At 36.6% G+C, this 7,500-nt stretch overlaps 2 protein-coding genes and 3 non-coding genes across 7 annotated transcripts in view; 2 read left to right on the top strand and 3 right to left on the bottom strand.

Annotated features, from left to right (window-relative positions):
• Positions 1-1,322, bottom strand: part of LOC129788238 (large subunit ribosomal RNA) — a 3,891-nt gene extending 2,569 nt beyond the window's left edge. Inside the window, exon 1 of the ribosomal RNA XR_008750350.1 lies at positions 1-1,322. This exon is cut by the window's left edge and continues 2,569 nt beyond it. This is a non-coding gene — a ribosomal RNA (large subunit ribosomal RNA).
• LOC129797635 (cytochrome P450 6A1-like) overlaps positions 1-7,500 on the top strand; it is a 690,618-nt gene that overhangs the window by 520,017 nt on the left and 163,101 nt on the right. The gene's annotated exons all lie outside the window — the stretch shown is intronic.
• LOC129797630 (cytochrome P450 6a9-like) overlaps positions 1-7,500 on the top strand; it is a 667,408-nt gene that overhangs the window by 496,807 nt on the left and 163,101 nt on the right. The window lies entirely within an intron of this gene.
• On the bottom strand, positions 1,594-1,760 carry LOC129788212 (5.8S ribosomal RNA). The gene has a single exon (XR_008750325.1). It is a non-coding gene; the product is annotated as a 5.8S ribosomal RNA (ribosomal RNA).
• On the bottom strand, positions 2,221-4,281 carry LOC129788236 (small subunit ribosomal RNA). The gene has a single exon (XR_008750348.1). It is a non-coding gene; the product is annotated as a small subunit ribosomal RNA (ribosomal RNA).

Raw genomic sequence — 7,500 nt, 5'->3', positions numbered from 1 at the left:
TCGAACGAGACTTCAATCAAGAAAGTCGAGGTCTTACCCATTTAAAGTTTGAGAATAGGTTGAGGTCGTTTCGTCCCCAATAAGCCTCTAATCATTCGCTTTACCGGATAAGATTATTTTATATGAATGTGTACCAGCTATCCTGAGGGAAACTTCGGAGGGAACCAGCTACTAGATGGTTCGATTGGTCTTTCGCCCCTATACCCAATTCTGACAATCGATTTGCACGTCAGAACTGTTTCGGTCCTCCATCAGGGTTTCCCCTGACTTCAACCTGATCAGGCATAGTTCACCATCTTTCGGGTCCTACCATGTATGCTCAAGGTACGACTTCATAATGCTTGCGCATTAATTGTAAGTCGCCCTGGGATGGAAATTTATTTATAACTCATAGAGAAATAAATGTAATCCCATGTAAAACAGTTACGTTAATTTCGCTTTTGGGTTTTTTTTATTTTATTCTACAATTTCACCCCATAAGAGATGAGAATTAATAGAATAAACCCCAATAACTTGCATACATGCTAGACTCCTTGGTCCGTGTTTCAAGACGGGCCCCGAAGGTATCTAAATCTACATAGTGCACTGCAAATCAAATACATACAAATTCACCGAAGTATATTACATATGCATGTTGTATGATTTTTGTTAATCCGTCAGTCGTACATTATCGAAATTCCTAAATAGATTTATCGAATAGTATGTTGAGTACTATTAACAGATAAACAATCTAAGAGAATTCCATTGATAAGTTCAAATATAGTATGCAAGCAACTATATTTAATCTAACGGATTGCAGTGTCCTACTAGATGAAAAGTGCATACGACACCGTGAGGTGTTGTATTGAATTTCATCTATCGGATATTTAGATTCAACGGGCTTAACCCCTATACGGTTTCACGTACTTTTTAACTCTCTATTCAGAGTTCTTTTCAACTTTCCCTCACGGTACTTGTTCTCTATCGGTCTCGTGGTTATATTTAGCCTTAGATGGAGTTTACCACCCACTTAATGCTGCACTATCAAGCAACACGACTCTTAAGAGAAGTTCGCAAATTGCAGATAGTAATTTCTACGGGCCTGGCACCCTCTATGGGTTAAGTAGCCCCATTCAAGATGGACTTGAATTTACATATCTATTGCAATAAGCTAATGAACTCTCCATACACTGCATCCCCAGTTAATTAGTTAAAATTAATGGGCTAAGTGCTGGGCTTTTCCCGTTTCGCTCGCCGCTACTAAGGGAATCCTAGTTAGTTTCTTTTCCTCCCCTTATTAATATGCTTAAATTCAGGGGGTAGTCACGTATGAGTTGAGATCGCATTTTATTTTATTTTTGTTTTTACATTTTTATATTGAATAGCCCCTTTGCAATTGCAATACAAGTTTAATTTTTCGTATATATAGTACATGATTATTATTTTATTCAATGACTTTGATATATACCTTCTTGTATTGAATTACTTTTCAATTCGGGTACATTCAAAATGTATTTCAAACATTTTATTAAGAGCATGAATCATATAATTAAGAGAATCATAGCCCCAATGTTTTTTCAGTTAAGAAAAAACAATTTGAATTGCTTATTTTTACGACACTCAACCATACGTGGTCCATGCAGTTTCCGAGAAAACTTTTGCATGAACCGCAATATGCGTTCAAAATGTCGATGTTCATGTGTTCTGCAGTTCACACGATTTCACACAGTTAGCTGCGTTCTTCATCGACCCACGAGCCAAGTGATCCCCCGTATAGGGTTGATTATTAGTTTAATTTCTTTTTATTTCCCTTTTTGCACATTTAAGCAAACAAAAAAAAAGTAAAAGACAAAATGATAAAATAAAATAATATGGCTGATAAACGTACATTCATACATTTATCAATAATGTTTATTTTTTGAGGTATTTTACATGCCATGTAGAATAAAGAAATACCTAAGCTTCTTAAAGCTCATGCTGATTTTAAACTACACACATGTTATATACACAAAAAAAATTAAATATTTTCACGGTCATCCAAATGAGAATTCTTTGTGAATTTTCATTTATATTGGATTGGCATCTGAATATTAACAGATTTAAGGAATGAAAGAATATCATTCATTTTTATCCCGGCTTCAATATGTTTTTTTTTGTGTATATAAACCGGACTTTTCTGCAACAAAGTGTAATTTATTGCAAAAAAAAAACACTCAAAATGTAGATAAATATATAATTTATCAATGATCCTTCCGCAGGTTCACCTACGGAAACCTTGTTACGACTTTTACTTCCTCTAAATAATCAAGTTCGGTCAACTTCTGTGTAACATACCAAATTACTACAAGAGTATTTCGGCGTACACGTCCAGAGACCTCACTAAACAATTCATCAGTAGTAGCGACGGGCGGTGTGTACAAAGGGCAGGGACGTAATCAATGCAAGCTTATGACTCACACTTACTGGGAATTCCGGGTTCATGTGGACAGTTACAGTCCACAATCCCAACCAAGAAAGTGGTTCAATGTTTACCCATACCTCTCGGTCAAGGATAAAACACATTGATACTTTCATTGTAGCGCGCGTGCTGCCCAGGACATCTAAGGGCATCACAGACCTGTTATTGCTCAATCTCATAATGCTAGACGCATTTTGTCCTTTTAAGAAGCAAAGTGTCCTTTCAAGACAAACCCAGCAGGTACAACTCCACCGCATACGCAGAAAGTACAACGACTTGCTTTTGCAAGCAAGCCAAAGCACCCACGCACATACACGGCTTCAGCGTCATAATCCTGCAGGCATCTATTTAAAAAAGTTTGAGTCTCGTTCGTTATCGGAATTAACCAGACAAATCACTCCACGAACTAAGAACGGCCATGCACCACCACCCATAGATTCGAGAAAGAGCTATCAATCTGTCTTACTCATTTATGTTCGGACCTGGTAAGTTTTCCCGTGTTGAGTCAAATTAAGCCGCAGGCTCCACTCCTGGTGGTGCCCTTCCGTCAATTCCTTTAAGTTTCAGCTTTGCAACCATACTTCCCCCGGAGCCCAAAAGCTTTGGTTTCCCGGAAAGCGACTGAATGAGCCTGAAGCTAAGTAGCCACATCCAATTGCTAGCTGGCATCGTTTATGGTTAGAACTAGGGCGGTATCTGATCGCCTTCGATCCTCTAACTTTCGTTCTTGATTAATGAAAACATCCTTGGCAAATGCTTTCGCTTAAGTTAGTCTTACGAGGGTCTACGAATTTCACCTCTCGCCTCGTAATACTAATGCCCCCAACTGCTTCTATTAATCATTACCTCTTGATCTAGAAACCAATCAAATAGAACAGAGGTCCTATTCCATTATTCCATGCAAAATATATTCAGGCGTTATAATTTTCATTACATTTAGCCTGCTTTAAGCACTCTAATTTGTTCAAAGTAATTGTATCGGCCCACAATAGCATTCGGTAAAGAACACTAAAATGGGTTTTTTACTTAAGGGTCGTGCCAAAGCTTAGAAGCAAAGGTCGTTTCCCTCACCGATAAAACATCCATCACACCAAAGGTTACATGCGCATCATTTTACTGATGCACATACAACAAGCAGTACAAACCCGTACTTGGGTATACTGCTCGTGTGGGACACAAATTCAACTACGAACGTTTTAACCGCAACAACTTTAATATACGCTATTGGAGCTGGAATTACCGCGGCTGCTGGCACCAGACTTGCCCTCCAATTGTTACTTGTTAAAGGATTTAAAGTGTACTCATTCCAATTACAGGGCCTCGGATGTGAGTCCTGTATTGTTATTTTTCGTCACTACCTCCCCGTGCCGGGATTGGGTAATTTACGCGCCTGCTGCCTTCCTTAGATGTGGTAGCCGTTTCTCAGGCTCCCTCTCCGGAATCGAACCCTGATTCCCCGTTACCCGTAGAAACCATGGTAGTCCTCTATACTACCATCAATAGTTGATAGGGCAGACAATTGAATGATCTATCGTCGGTACGAGACCATACGATCAGCCATAATTATCCAGATTCATCTAAAAAAAAATCCACCAAAGTGAATCTTGGTTTTAATCTAATAAAAGCACACGTCTCACCCACATCATTGCTGCAGGGATCCATGTTGTTTGCATGTATTAGCTCTGGAATTACCACAGTTATCCAAGTAACTGGGTTAATAATCAAATAAATAATAGCTGTTATACTGAGCCTTTTGCGGTTTCACTATAAGATAGTTTGTACATAGACATGCATGGCTTAATCTTTGAGACAAGCATATAACTACTGGCAGGATCAACCAGAATAATGTCATATCAATTTTTCAATATGCCATCAATAACATATACTCGACACATCAAATGACATGAAGAGCATCATTATCATCAATTTACACAACACACCTTACTTAACGTACATTACGATGTTCGTAATATAAGACGACTAGTGTGTACGTATAACACATTCAAAAAATACACCACCAATACTAATAAGCTTCCTACTAACACATATCAAAAAAACTCACTAACATTTCAATCTTTATAATAAAATGAAACTCAATACATAGACAACTTTATTCGTGTAGCAAGACTCAGAAACTCACATTCAATGAGTTCCTATATCTTGTTTCTATACCATTTCTCTAAACTGAAATGGAAATGGCTGATTAAGTATGAAAAAAATTTCCTAGAATACCAAATTCAATTAAAATCTGACACTTTGATCTGAAACTGACAAAAACTAATTTCAAACGATCGTATTTTTGACTAAAAAAGTGTACATATTTTTATACACCAATTTGACATTTGTCTCATTCAATACTTCAAGCTCTGATCAGTTTTGGAGCCTTTAATTAAAATCCTACTCCTTTTGTGGATATTTAATCATTCAACAAAGTTCTTAAATTCACGCGGTCATTGAACAAGTTTAAATTAAAAATTTTATTAAATTTTAACATATCTGGTCAACATAGATCTTTTGTCACTTATACAGCTATGAAAAATTTGCAAATTTACAGAATTTTTTAAGATCCTTTATGAATATCATCATTTGATTGGTTAATTCATACATTTTCTCTAGTTCAAAAAGATTTTTTTCAGAAAAATCAAATTTTTGAAATCATTTTAGCTATTTCTCTAAATTACATTTTATTCAAGAACTACATTTTCAGGGGATTTTCTATGAAATCTGTATGTTTCACACAATGAAAAATCACGCAAGAGTGTAGCAAAAACATCGCTCCAAATTGTACAAACGCACTGTGAAACATTCGACAGTGAGAGAAAAATAGTGAAAAACTGAAAAATCCTTCGTCCTGAACATAGTTTCCCGCCTTCGGCCTTGTGGTTTATTTACATTTGGATTGATCTATACTTAAATATTTAATCCCTTATTGAGTTATTGTAACAGAAAGGATTGCATGGAAGAATCATGCTCTACATTGCATATAGATACACGTCAAAAACACTCACATCGGTCTTGGTTTATTCACTGTAACTTTTTTTTTATTTTATGTTTTATTTTAATCTATGTTTATGGAAAAGTCAATCAAAAAGTTGATTAAAATGCTTTTATATTAGTAATAATTCAAATATAATTATTTTTGCTTACTTAATTTCTCTAAAAAAAATTAGTTCTTGAGTTCAGCAACTTCTTTCATATTCCCTCACATATTATGATTTAAATTGTCTATTTATAGACAATATTATGATTTAAAGAGGTCTAAAAAGACGTTTTGACTTAAAAATATCGTGAGAAGAAGAGCGCATGTTTCAATGTTTCACTTGGACGCGAAAGGGTTAAAAGAATTGTGTTGTCAGGGGCCATTTGGTCAGGAAAATTATCCATTTTGTTCATGAGAAGTGATTTTATATAATTAGTTGGTATATCACAATCGTAGCATACCAAGTATTTTTACTTGGTGATCATTCTCACAAGTTGATCTATGCAGAAAAAATCTGAAAACAAAAGAGAAAAAATAATCTTATTACATTAATTTAACAACGATGTATTATAAATAATATTACCAGGGAACGTAAATGACATTGCTTAACTGCTTAGCTCAAGAATCAGATAAATGACCATTTTTTTTGTCTCGGGTTTCATATGAAAGATGATTTCCCATGACCATTTTTATCCATCAAATTGCTGAATTTCACAAAAAAATCAACTTTGCTTAGTATTACTGCACAAAAATCAATTTTAACGCATAAGCAAACTTTTTCACATTGTGGTATACCAACTCTTATAACTGGACGCGTTATGATTGGCTTAATCCCTTCCGATTGTCATGTGAAACAGGCGAAAAATTTCTGTGAACTCTGTGAATAAAAAAAAGAAATCCCAGTGAACCTTTACATTATATTCAATAATTTTGAATTATAACTTCCTGGAGTAGATAAGATTGAGAGATATGTATAATTTACTTCCAATAAATTATATATTGGATGTGTAAATGGCAATCAATATAATTATAATTAACATAACCTCAATTTTAGGCATGGTGCGTACGTATAAACGGAAGTTAAAGCCACTCGATGCAAACAACCTTCGCAATGCTATATACGCATTGCGCCTTGGCAACACCAGTTTCAGAAAGGCCAGCGTCGAGTTTGGTGTAAATTATGAGACATTAAGACGCTATTTTAAGGAGGAAAATGAAGCAAATCCTCCACCGAATCCAATGCTGATGCCGCTCTGATGCAATATTCTTTGCCAACATTGAAGCTTCAGAGACCGCGTAGAATGTTTATAAAGGAACAAGAAGCTGCTCTTGTGACTTACATCACTAAAGCTGGTGATCTCTATTTTGGACTTGGACCAAGAGATGTGAAAACTCTCGCTTTTCAGTTTGCCAAGAAGCTGGGCAGGAAAATTCCCGTTACGTGGAACAAAACCGAAATGGCAGGCAAAGAGTGGTTCGGAAGTTTTGTTCAACGCCATAATTTGTCCATTCGTAAGCCTGAGGCCACTAGTCTACAGAGAGCCACAGCTTTCAACAAATTTAATGTGGGTCTCTTTTTTGAGAAGCTGAAGAGTCTCTATGAGAAATACAGTTTTGATCCTGGCTGCGTGTACAACATGGATGAGACTGCAATCACAACGGTACAGGTGCCCTCTAAGGTCGTAAGTCATCGTGGTGAAAAGCACGTCGGAAGAATAGTCTCAGCAGAACGCGGGGAATTAGTAACAATGGCACTGGCTGTCAGTGCCACAGGAAATATGGTGCCGCCTTTTTTTTTTTTATATATTTCCTCGTGTTAAGTTCAAGGATTATTTCCTGAAGGGGGGTCCTATCGGTTGTGTTGGAACTGCGAACTCATCCGGCTGGATGACACGGGCACATTTCCCCGATTTTCTAAAGCATTTCAAGAACCACAGCGGCGCAAATAATGATCGTCCAGTTTTACTTATTCTGGATAATCATGATTCACATTTGGATATTGACAGTATAAACAATGGGATAGCGCTGCTGACGATCCCTCCACACACCAGTCACACCGGCTGCAGCCATTAGACTGCACTGC

The sequence above is a fragment of the Lutzomyia longipalpis genome, chromosome 1 (genome assembly GCF_024334085.1).
Source record: "Lutzomyia longipalpis isolate SR_M1_2022 chromosome 1, ASM2433408v1".
In the NCBI taxonomy this organism is placed as follows: domain Eukaryota; kingdom Metazoa; phylum Arthropoda; class Insecta; order Diptera; family Psychodidae; genus Lutzomyia; species Lutzomyia longipalpis.
This window is presented reverse-complemented; position numbering and strand designations above follow the sequence as displayed.